Below are 13,731 nucleotides of genomic sequence, written 5' to 3' on the forward strand. Positions count from 1 at the left end.
AAAAACGTTGAAAAAAAAATTAAAAAAAAAAAAGAAATAACTGAGAATTGTTACATTAGAAGAAATGTACATATGTTATTTTGTTTCTAATATACCCTGGAAGGTATTTGTTTTATATTGAGCTATTTTGAAAAATTATTACTTTTAGTATTGTATGAGAAGTGACTGATATACAATTTTTGCAACCTCCCCACCCCCTTTTAAAGTGAGAGCCTAACTTGGAGATAGTGTAGAAATAATTCAGAAACATTCCTATTATATATTTAGCAGAAGCTGCCACCTGGTGGCAAAAAATAAAATAACAAATCATCTGTCCTTTTTTTCTTTTAAAATGAAGAATTCATTATCAGTACTGGCCCCTTCTTTCTTCCTCTGATTTACTGGTCTTTCCTGCTTTTCCTTTGTTGCTGGTTTTCTTTAATTCCCAATTCTTTCACTTGTGCTTTTGAACAACATCATCCTCTTCACCTCCCTTAATCTATCTTCTAGTACTCCAATTTAAGATTTAACAATTTTATTTTATATTATTTAGAATGTAAATAGCCCTAAGTTTTGTGACATGTAAAACATTATTTATCTTAGATTTTAGTCTCTAAAGATTAGGAATATGCTTATTTAACTTGTTTTTTCTTTCATCTGTTAATTATTTTTTAAGTCTTAGTTTTAGCTTCAAAAAGTATTTGAGTGAATTCAACATAAAATCATGAACTTTTATCATTTCTCTTAATGGCTATGTTTTGCTGAGATTTAATTGCCATCATTAATTCTTCCTCAAAGTTTCTTTGTACTTGAGGCTTTTTTTTTTTTTTTTTAAATGTCTATAATTGGATCATAGTTAACTGGGAATCAGTGTGAGGCTCCCTTGACTGGATTAAATATTCTAGTTTCAGTTGCTTTTATTTATTCTTGAAAGGGAATTTCTTGGGGCGCCTGGGTGGCTCGGTCGGTTAAGCGTCGGACTTCGGCTCAGGTCATGATCTCATGGTCCGTGAGTTCGAGCCCCGCGTTGGGCTCTGTGCTGACTGCTCAGAGCCTGGAGCCTGTTTCGGATTCTGTGTCTCCCTCTCTCTCTGCCCCTCCCCTGTTCATGCTCTGTCTCTGTCTCAAAAATAAACGTTAAAAAAAAATTTTTTAAAAAAGAAAGGGAATATCTTAATTTTCAAAAAGGATAACAACATTTGTTTAGGACATAAGAGAATTGTATTTTTAAATATTTAAAGTGTTGGCAGTATGAATTAGTCACTTTATGCTACGCTGGATAAAAAATTAAGCCCCACATTTTAGTGGCTCAACACAATAAATGATTACTTTTCACTTACAACATGGTCCAATAGCAATTGAGACATCTTCCTTCTGGTAGATCCACCACCTGGAACCTCTACTATTCAAGGGTGCCACGGGAGGGAAAAAGAGGGTTAGAAAAAGGCAACTCAGCCTTATCTGTCTTAACATGGATGTGACATTCATCATTTCTACTTACATTTTATTGTTGAGAACTTGTTATATGATGCCACCCAAACTGTAAGCAAGGCTCTGAAATATGCAGAAGCATAGGCATAATTGGATAAGAATTAATAGTCTCTGTCTCATTGCTTTTATTGTTAATGTTTGATTTTTTCTTTCAGAAAATCGTGATATATGAAATAGAGGAAAAAATTTCCAAACAAAAGAATTAGAGTCCTATTATAGAACTTCCAAAATTAGTCAAGTGAAATTTGGAACCAAATTAATGTATACATGAGGTTTGTTTTTAATGCGTTAACTATACTCATGCTGATCAATTGATTTTAAAGGCCTTATGGAAATTTAAAATTATGTCCACAAATTCTCTGCCATTCCTCTTTTCTAAAGGTGAAGACTAATTCGTCTCTCTGAGTGTGGGCTGGACTCACTTCTTATTAACAAAATATGGTGGAAATGATGATATGTGACTTTCAAGACTAGATCATAAAAAGCATCATGGCTTCTTCCTTGCTCTCTCTCTTGGGTCACTGGCTCTGGGGGAAGCCAGTTGACAGGTTTTGAGGATGCATTAAACAGCTCTATGTGCGGTGAGGAATTGAGGATTCCTGCCAATAGCCGTATAGGTGAGCTATTGTGGAAGCGGATCTTCTAGTCTCAGTTAAGCCTTTGGATGACTGTAGCTCCAACAATTTATGGGAGCTTCTGAACCAAAGTCACCCAGGTAAGCTGCCCTGAAATTCCAAACCCACAAAACATGTGAGATAATAGGTGTTTTTGTTTTAAGTCACTATGATTTGGGGTAATTTGTTAGGCAGCAGTAAATAGCTAATTCAGCATGATGAGATAAAGTCTACTTTATTGGCTTATTAAAAATGTCCTAATGGAATGCTAAGTAAGAATGTTTTAATTAACATTTTAACACTTTCAGGTAAAACTTTGAGTACTCCATATGTATAGGTGAGGAAGAGGGAAATGGGAGTTGAGAACTGTTATTCAGCAATTTTATTGTCCTCTTACAATGTTATATTAACAAATAACCACATAACTCAGGAGAAAAACCGAGAGAATTTACATGTTTTCATTGAAATATGTCAATAATACATAGAAATTGAATAACTACAGTATATTCTCAACATTAGAAAAGGATTCTAATTTTAAAACCACTCATACTAATGTTTAGTTTATGTTAATGAAAACACAGATTGCATAATCTTTCTGTATAATATAGAAGGAAATGTTTCGATAGATATTAGAAGTCAGACTTTGGTCATATTCCTATATACTGTCAAACACTTGCTGTAATAAGTCCAGTCTGATATTTGAGACCATATTGTCAGTTTTCTCTGTGTGGTAGTTCAACCTTGGTGATAAGAATTGTAAAAATAACCAAAACCACTATGCTGTTACAGTGAAAGTTTGTGGGGAAAAAACAAATTTGCTTTTATTTTTTGTCATATTACCTTTCTTTTAGTGGTAAGTTCCAAGGCAAACTTTTATAATTAGCATATCCCTGAAGAGATTGTAAATATGGTCTGCACTGCATTAGTTTAAATATACTATTTATTTATTTATTTTTATAATGTTTATTTATTTTTGAGACAGAGAGAGACAGAGCATGAGTGGGGGAGGGGTAGCGAGAGAGAGGGAGACACAGAATCCGAAGCAGGCTCCAGGCTCTGAGCTGTCAGCACAGAGCCGGACATGGGGCTTGAACCCACGAGCCGTGAGATCGTGACCTGAGCCTGAGTCAGATGCTTAACCAAGTAAGCCACCCAGGTGCCCCATAAATATGCTATTTATTCAGTAATAATATCATCATGGTCTCCCAGAGAATTAACCCTCTTGATTCTTCTGCCATTGGGTCAATAAACTTAGGCTGATAACCAGGTTGATACCCTGACCTTCGGCATGCAGCTTATAATGAAATTTTATAAAATCATTGAAATATAATTCACATACCATAAAACTCACTCCTTAAAATGTACGATTCAGTAGTTAGCATATTCATAAGATTGTGTAACCATTACTGTCAGTTGTTTTAATTCTAGAACATTTTCATCACCTCTAAAAGAAACTCAGTATTCATTAGTGGTTACTCCCAATTCTCTCCTCCTCTCAGCCCCTGGCAAACACTAATTAATCCACTTTCTATCGCTGGACATTTCATATAAATGTTATTATACAATAATATGTGGTCCTCTGTGTTTGGCTTATTTTACTTAAAGCATAATGTTTTCAAGGTTCATTCACGTTGTAGCATTTATTAGTACTTCATTCCTTTTTTTGGCTAAATAATATTCCATTGTATGGATATATATTTTGTTAAGTGATTCACCACCTGATGGATATTTGGGTTGTTTCCAGTTTTTGATTGTTATAATACTGCTGTGAACATTCATGTACAAGATTTTTGTGAATATATTTTCATTTCTCTCGGGTATATATGTGGGTCATATGGAAATTCTACGTTTAACTTTTTGAGAAACTACTAAACTGTTTTCCAAAGCAGCTACACAATTTTACATTCCCATCAACAATGTATGAGGGTTCCAATTTCTCTGCATCCTTGCCAAAATGTGTTATTGTCTATTACTGATTATAGTCATCCTTGTGAGTGTGAACTAGTATCTTGTGGGTTTTCATTTTTATTTTCTAACAACTAATGGTGTTGAGTATCATTTCAGGTACTTATTGTCCATTTGTATATTTTCTTTGGAGAAATGTCATAATAAAAATTTTTTTAAACTTTCTCATGCCACCTGTTAATCCAAGGCATTACTAGGTATAGGTATAAACGTTTTACATATATTTTATGTATGAAATTGTAATTTGTAAATTACTCTATGTTAGCTGCATCTGCTTCTTTAGGACCAGTCTTGAGTAGGTGACATATAAAAATTAGCCATGTTAAAGTGTGTTTGGAGTGCTGTTTATCCAAATTTGTACTTCCCAGACTCCTAAATATGGAGGGGCAGGGACCACTTAATTCAAGAATCTGTAACAATACCTGAAAGGGTCCTTAAGGTGTGGAATTAATGGTGAAAACAAAAAAGGTTACTTGAAAATGAATACTGTTTAATGAGAACTATATTTAGTTTTCTATATTGTTGACTTAAGTGAGGTTATGTGCAACAACTGGTAATACCATACAGTGTGAATATTGATATAACTATTTAATTATATTGATTCATTGGTTATTCACCATGTTTTTAGAAAAAATTAAAAATAGATATTTTTCAATTATAAATTAAATAGACATTTACTGTAGAAAAATTTAAAACTATAAAATACAAAAGAGAAAAGAAAAACAACCAGTATTAACATATTGGTATGAATCCTTTTAGATGTGATATGCATGCATTTAAAAATTGTTTGCTTCGGGGCGCCTGGGTGGGGCAGTCGGTTAAGCGTCCGACTTCAGCCAGGTCACGATCTCGCGGTCTGTGAGTTCGAGCCCCGCGTCAGGCTCTGGGCTGATGGCTCGGAGCCTGGAGCCTGTTTCCGATTCTGTGTCTCCCTCTCTCTCTGCCCCTCCCCCGTTCATGCTCTGTCTCTCTCTGTCCCAAAAATAAATAAAAAACGTTGAAAAAAAAATTTTTTTAAAAATAAATAAAAATTGTTTGCTTTGTTTTTTTAAACTAGTTAATGCATATGCATAGAACAAAATAAAAAGCTTCAAAATGGTACACAGTGAAATGTTAAGACTCTTTTCTCTGTGTCCCAGTTTTTCTACCCAGAAGAAACTTCTATTATCAGTGTTTGGTATAATCTTCCAGAGATATTACGCAAACGTCCAAAACACACACACACACACACACACACACACACACACACACACACACACAAGTGTGTTCCTTTTCTGGTCCAATAAAGTTTCTTTTTCATTTTCCTTGTTCCACTTTTATCGACCTTATTCTTTGCTCATTGTTTTGCAGAGTTATCACTTTTTGTATTTTCCAAACTCACTTTAAGTATTGAATTTTTATAAATGGTGTTTCTAAGAAAGTTTACTTCTACAATATGCTCTGTAAAAGTACTAGAAATTCCTATGCCACCATTTTGCTGATGTCATTGTCTCATCTAATAGTATTCTAACTTTATCATATTCAACCACAGAATTAGATTTCCAACCTATTTTTATCTCTTGCTGTTATTAAAAATTTCATATTTATTTCTGATTTCTTCAGCTAGACTATAAACTTTGTAAGAGTAAATACTAGGCCTTATAATTTGTATTTCTTATAACATGCAATGTCTGTATTGCTTTGCAGATTGTAGATGTTTAGTAAGTGTTTATGGATTGAGTGATTCAACAGAAAAAGCACACATCCAAAATCTTGGTGAAAAAGCAAAACAAAACAAAACAAAGCAAAACAAAAATCTCAGTGCAGAAAGCAAATGTCAAGTAAAGTCACAGAATTCTTCCAAAGAATTCCCTTCTCTATGCAAATGTCTGGATAACATACAGGTAAGAACCATTGACCGTTGTTTTGAGAAAATGCTGAAAGAAGTAATAAAAACTTAAAAAAACCCTGTATTTAAACTTGATCTTTCCTTTGCAGTGTTTAAATAAGTTCTATACAAGTTTGCATGAAAGGAAATGAGGAAGGCAGTGGTAGGGCTTGGTGGATAGACACTTGTCCATAGATGAGCAAGTCATTAGTTAACTGAGCTAAATTAGTTGGTGTCAGCAGCTATACCTAATTCCCAGGCTATCCAGAGTGTGGGAAAGCCTGGTTGAGCAGGTCTGTAAGGTGCTTTGAATATCACTGAGGAAGGAAATAAGATTTAAGAAATAAGAATTTTGGGCCTGCTATTTATCTGATCAGTTATATTAAAATAGGCATGATTGCTGACTTGAGGGTAAAAACAGGACAGCTCCAGCAGATGCCCCAAGAGGGCTCCAGAAGGAACTTCTCTTGGCCTTGCTTTGGAATTATTCCCTTCTTTCCTGGAATTCTGTTATGGCAGGAGTGAGCAAGCAGCAGAAGTAGGGAACTTCATGAAACATATTTTCAGGGGTTCCAGAATTTAAACTTTCATTACCGATCCCAGGCATGCAAACAGTTGAAGAAAGAACTGTATAAAAATTAGGTTCAAAGTAATTGGCAGTAATAAGTTCTCAGCTCAAATAGTTTTCAATGTTACAACTGACCTTTCCATGACATTAAGCTCATTTTCTCAACAACCAATTATGCCATCACCTTTGGGGCACTTTGGGCCCCCATAGACCAGGTGCAGTGTAAAGAAAACAGCTCAGCATCTGGCCCTTATTATCCTTTTTGTCATCCAGGCATCACCAAGTTTCCCATCTGTGTTTAGGCCTGACCACTCATGCAATTTTTATAGTAGCAAGTGAAAATAGTTTGGAAATTTCCATCTTGAAGGCCAACACCTCATGGAAAACTTTGAGAAGCATTTATTTATTAATAGAAACTCAGTTTATTAACATTCTTAGTTTGTATTTTTGCAGCTTTTCTATTTCATTAAATAGATTATCCTTTTAAAAACCACTTTTCTGCCAGGCAGGGAACAGGTAGAAGGTAAAGAAATTTAATGCACTGAATACATAATTTAACATATATTAGACACAATAATCTTTTATTATTAGTGTACATGTAGTGTAGAAAATAAATTAAACAAAAATTATTAAATAAAAACATACCCACCATTCAGAGGTCACCACTATTAGCACCTTACTATATTCCTGGAAAATGTTTATAAAAAATAAAGTAAATATAATAAACATTCATAGTAAATACATATATAAATTTAACATATAAATATAACCAAGTTCATTTAAATTTAATATTTAACTGAACTCAATATTTTTTTAAACCTTATCTGATAATGTTTTGCCTCTTTGAGAGTTACATCAAATTGGCATTTACAAATAGGAAAGCTAAGACACAGCCTAATTCCTAGAAGGCAGGAATCAAGAATACCAAGTAAGGGCAATTTTTTACCTCTGTTATGTCACCTGTTCAATGCATAGATAGTCCTCATAGTCACCATTGGATATTTAGAGTAGCTGACCTTCAAAATAGAACAGAGAGTATACTGCATATATTTAGGCAGAAATGTTTTTAAATTCTCATAAGCCAGAGGTCTCTTAATGAGAGGAAAACAGGTGTTGCTGTCAGAAGCAGTTATCAAATCTTGTAAAGCCTTGCACTCCAGAGAGTACCCAGTACCTGCTATTTCTTCCTAAGAGGGCCTCTTAGTGATATGCAGATATATTGAGGATGCCCCATGGCTAAGCATGAGTGCAGATGGGATTGTGAGGTTGCAGGACCTCTCCCTACATGATTCCTCTTCAGGGTCCTCTAAGGCCAGAGGGCCACATTGATATCAATGCTGGGAAGCTGACCTAAAAGACTTTTTAAGATATTTTGGGGTCTGTGAGCTCTCTTATGGGTAGACTGCCTCTGGGACTAAGGCTGTTCTTTGAATGTTGGTGGGGGAAGGAGATGGTGTTCCAGCACAGTGTGGTCTTGAGCAGATAAGAATACTCAACAGTGGTGAGGCTCTTCAGGTCCTCTGAGCCAACAGACTCTGTCACTGTCACAGCCTGCCCACTTCCAGGGTGTTTTGGAGGTAGGAACCTAGTAGGAACCCTCTAGAAGTATGGGAGTATATGTCATGCCCAAACACTCACGTGGGTGTGAGCTATTGCTTGTGTATTACAACAGTTAGATTCTTATTATTTCTCACCCACCCCCAGGAAATGATTAAACATTGATCAAATGCTCACATGGAAAGTTACAGATCAATGATTTTACAAAGGAGAGTGAATTAATGTGAATTTTATATTGCTACTATAAAATAGTGTATAAAAAGAAGAGTGTGAAAAAGCAGAAGTCATTAGAAACTCATGTCTGATAACACAAATTATATTTATTGTAAAGGTGACAATATGTAATTACTGACATGATTAAGAGTTCAGGCAGAGTTTGTTAAATTAGTTATTTAAAAAAATAAACTTAAAAAAATTTCTAATGTTTATTTATTTTTGAGAGAGAGAGACAGAGCATGAGCAGGGGAGGGGCAGAGAGAGGGAGACACAGAATCTGAAGCAGGATCCAGGCTCTGAGCTGTCAGCCCAGAGACCGATGTGGGGCTAGGACTCACGGACCGCGAGATCGTGACCTGAGCCGAAGTCGGACGCTCAACTGACTCAACCACCCAGGTGTCCCCCAAAAATAAACTTTAATTTCAGAATAGTTTTAGATTTATAGAAAAGTTGCAAAGATTATACACAGGGATCTTGTATATCCAGCATCCAGTTTCTCCTATGATTAACATCCTACATTAATATTTATACTTACTGCTTATTACGTTTGGCACAAATTACAAGCCAATATTGACATACTATTATTAATTAAAGTCCATATTTTATTCAGAATTCCTTAGTCCTAATGTCTTTTTTTCTGTTCCAGAATCCTTTCCAGGATACCACATTACATTTAATCATCATGCATCCTTAGTCTCCACTTGTCTAGGACAGTGTTTCAGACTTTCCTTGTTTTTGATGACCTTGACAGTTTTGAGGAATACCAGTGAGACACTTTGTAGGATGATCCTCAATTTAGGTTTGTCATATGTTTTTCTCAGAATCAGCCTGGAGTTATGGTTTCTTGAGAGGAAGACCACACATGTACAATAACATTCTCATCAAATCCTACCAAGGCCATATGCTGTCAGCATGACTTATCACTGGTGATATTAAGCTTGATGACCTGGCTGAGGTAGTGTTTGTCAGGCTTCTTCTACATAAAGTTACTTCCCCTACTCCCTTCCATACTGTGCTCTTTGGGAAGTAAAAGCTTGCATTTGAGGGGTGGGGAATGATGCTCCATGTTCTTGAAGGAGCAGTGTCTACATAAATTATTTGGAATTTTTCCTGTACAGGAGATTTGTCTACTTTTTCCCATTAATTTACTTCTGTCCTGATATAAATAAATATAAATAAGTATATTTTATACTTTGGGTTATAATCCAATACTTTATGTATTTTCTTGGTCAAATTGTTCCAGCTTCGGTCATTGGGAATTCTTTCAATTAGTTCTTATACCGTGTGTGTGTGTGCGTGTGTGTGTGTGTGTGTGTATGTGATTTTAGCACTTCCTTACTTCCTGGCACTAACTCAGGCTCATCTTGTATATATCCTGTCCAGTCCTAGAATTGGCCATTTCTCCAGGAACCCTGGGTTCCATTTATTAGAGAATAGTATTAGACACAAAGGCCTCGTGTGCCGGTTACTACTGGGGTGTTGTTATTTCTAAGTTCTCTCAACTTAGAAATATGAGTCAATATTATAAGGAGAAAGACTATCTACCCTCCTAGGTTTGATTAGCTGGGTCTATGAAATAAACTGACAACAGGCAGACCAACATGAGAAAAGGTGTACAAATTTATTAATTGTTACTACCTACATGGAAGTATCACAGGGGGAAAAATGTGAATACCCCTCAAAATCAATGAGATTTGAGAACTTATGTATTATCTTTATTATCTTTATTATCTCTCTATGCGAGAGACAGAGTGCAAGCAGAGGAGGGGCAGACAGAGGGAGACAAAGAACCTGAAGTGGGCTCCAGGCTCTGAGCTGTTAGCACAGAGCCTGACACAGGGTTCAAACTCAGAACCCTGATACCATGACCTGAGCCGAAGTCAGACGCCTAACCGATTGAGGGACTCAGGCGCCCCTAGAACTTACGTATTATCTTAATAGAGGAAGGGGAGTGGGGATGTAGGCAATTTAGGGGACAGTTCATGATCTTTAGGGGAGATGAATGGGCTCTTGGAAGAATAGATTAGAGGTATGATGGTTTGTGACAAAGTTTGGGTGTGGTGTCGACTTCTAGTCTCCTGTTTTGTGATGAGTCAATGGTCCCTGGTGGGTGAAACTCCCAGGCAGGTTTTGACAATTGAGTTTCTTTTGGAGGATCTGTCTTTAGGCAGATAAGGGAAGCACAGAAAAAGCCCCTCCCTGCACTTGCTGATTTTCAAGTGCCTTCAGCTCAAAGTAATCAATGTACCAAAGCAGCATATTTTGGGGTGGCATGTCATGAACTCCTTCAATACAGATGCCATACATACATATCTCTACTTATTTCCATATTGTTTATCTGCATCTATATTAAACTGAGCATGAGTTCTTACCGATATCCCTTGTTCTGTATTTAAAGAAAAAAGTTGGCAACAGATGGTGTCTCACAGCAAGTTTTATTTCAGTCTTGCTATGATTATATGTGCCAAATCTACTCAAAAAATAATTGTTCATTCTCTAGGCCTCCTCTGAAGATTAGATTTACTGCATCGAACAACATGGCTCGTCTAGGAAGAAAGTGCTACATAGGCCTGGAAGTGCAGTAAATTAGGAAAAATAGAAGAGGCAGGCAGTTGGGGTACCATTCTTGCTCTTTAATTAGATGTCAACGGAGACACAAAACATCAAATATGGGTATACTTTCAGGATTCAGCATTACTATTTTTCCCGGCATGAACATTTCTGGCAGTCATTGATGAAGGGGAGGGACTCACCTGGCAGAGGTGGTTTTAGTAGCAGTTTGTCTTCTTTGATGTGGCAGAGATGAAACGGTAACACCTAGTGCTAGTAAATGGTACCATTGACGTGCTTGTCATTTAACACGAGTATTAAAGTTCAGGGCTTTTTGTCTCTAAATCTTTCTGCACTGCAAAAATAATGTCTTCTTTGTCAGTCTAGGGCCTTTGCAAACCAAGTTAGCAGAAAAAAGCCTATGCCATCCACTTGGGTGTCGGTGATATGGTAAGGGAAGGAAAAGCACAGATTTCCATCACAGAGGGAGGCAATTGTGACCATCAGGTAGCCAGGCATGGAGCTCCCAAGAAATGTTTCTTATAACTTGAAAAAGGGAGAAACGCCTGAGAAGAACTGTATTTGGCCAACATCAGCTCTATCTAAGCATCTTATAAAAATATCTGAAAGCATAAATTGACAGTTAAGGAAAATGTGGGAGAACCAGTTTTGAAATGCATTAGGAGATGGCACTAAAGATATGCCATAGCTTATTATAAAACATTCATATTTGTAAACATTTGATTGGAAGAACTTCCACTTTTCAGGTAGGGAGAATTACTTGAAAGAAAAGGATATGAAAGAGGAACCCAGGATGGAACAATGTAATCGAAGATTTGCTAAAATAAAGAGTAACTAAGATTATGATACGCTGTTAGCATATTTTCACAGACTAAAAGGCAGGACTTTATGAACATATTAACACTCTTTTTAATATTATTTTTTTTTAACGTTTATTTATTTTTGGGACAGAGAGAGACAGAGCATGAACAGGGGAGGGTCAGAGAGAGGGAGACACAGAATCTGAAACGGGCTCCGGGCTCTGAGCTGTCAGCACAGAGCCCGACGCGGGGCTTGAACTCACGGACCGCGAGATCATGACCTGAGCCAAAGTCGGCCGCTTAACCGACTGAGCCACCCAGGCGCCCCAAACATATTAACACTCTTGTAAACACAACATATTAATAGTCTTTATTGGCTTGTACTATCTAGCTGTGCACAATGTATCCATATTGCTAGGTACAGGATTTTGTATGTGAAAGTACTAATATACAATTATATTTACCTTGATGAAACGTTTTTAGTGCATACTAAAAACGTGACATACAGACCATAGATTAGTTTGAAATTTCACTTTGAAAGCAAAGGAAGATAATGTTTGTGATTCTATAAACACAGCATAATACTCTTGGCCTATGTAATGGAGTAAAACAGAAAAGTATTTTTGGAATTGTTTTCATTTTGTGAATTGTTCAAATCTATGGCAGAATTGTACATTCATTGGTGAGTGTAATTCTACACCTAATTTTACTAAGGCAAAGGAGCAACAGAAAATGCATGGTATTGTAGTAAGCAGATGTTTAAAGAAAACATAGTATCTCATTAAAGAAGGTGTGGGTGCACACAGCATATTTATTTCATTTCTGTTCATCAAATCTTTAGGTTCTTCATTCCTGAATTTTATGGTCATTTTGATTCATGAAGCACTAATATTTGACATTAATAAGAGAATTCAGAAAGATTTCAGTCCTGAGGAATTGGGATCACAGCATGGAATTTCTTTGTATTTATCAGTCTTTTGCTAACAATAAAATAGATCAGACCTTTTATGGCTTTCAATGTATGAGCTTTCCATGGATAGTGAACAATGTCCTCTCTTATATGTGAATGTTTATATTTAAAAATAATTACCATTATTCATTGAAAGCTTGCTTTGTATAAGGCACAACAAAAAGATATGCAATAATTTATTTAACCATAGCAGTTACCCCATTTTATAGATGAGGATCTTGGAGTTTAAAGAGATGTGGGTATGACTTATACAAATTGTGTAGTTAGTAAATATCAGAATAAGGTCTTAAATTTGGATCTTTATATCTGAGAGTTGGTTCGTGTATTGTTCTAATATTTTCATACGACCAAAGGGGGAACTCATGCCTAAACACTACTATAGTTTCAGTATGTAACTGGCTTGCAGCCACTGTCTTGCTTGATCTTGCCACCTCCTAAGATTCCAGGGATAAAAATAGCAGCTAAAATTATGTTTAGGGGCCCCCAAAATATTCTGGGCCAAGACTAGAGAAAGCTTTTTTCAAGTGCTTACTCAATTACCAATTCCTATTGCTGAGAACTTTTGTGCTAAAATTAAACCAGAAAGTCATGATTAGGGCCAAATCTCCAAGTCATAAATCAGTTGCAATAGTGTGTTGGGGGTGGGGGAAGATACAGTTTCTTTACAAGTGAGTTCTGCTCCGCCACTGAAAATCTTATTTTAAACATGTTCCCAAAATTTGAGAATTAAAACTGCTTTGGAGCTTGGGAAAAGGACCAGAAAGCACAGAGCAGACTGACCTACATCTAGGTTTGAACATACTCAGATCCCAAGACACAACCTAATGATGGTTTGTCCTGATGTCTGATGTCTTGTGAGGCCCTATCTGAGAGACTTATTAGCCAATAGTTGGTCTAAACAGTTTACATATACTAAATCTCATGGATTTCCGACTTCCAGTTTTAACTAATGGGCTTGTCTGTCAATCATTTGTTCATCTGTTCCTAGTAGCTTCAAGTCTTTGCTGAATCCTGGGCGTAATGTTTAGTCAACTAAAACTTGATCATAATTGAAGACCTGAATCTCAAAGTGGAAGCAGGCAACACAACAGACTAAAGGCTGTACCCTTTGAAAGTCCATCTTGACCAGTGAT

The sequence above is a fragment of the Neofelis nebulosa genome, chromosome 3, assembly GCF_028018385.1.
Source record: "Neofelis nebulosa isolate mNeoNeb1 chromosome 3, mNeoNeb1.pri, whole genome shotgun sequence".
Lineage (NCBI taxonomy): Eukaryota > Metazoa > Chordata > Mammalia > Carnivora > Felidae > Neofelis > Neofelis nebulosa.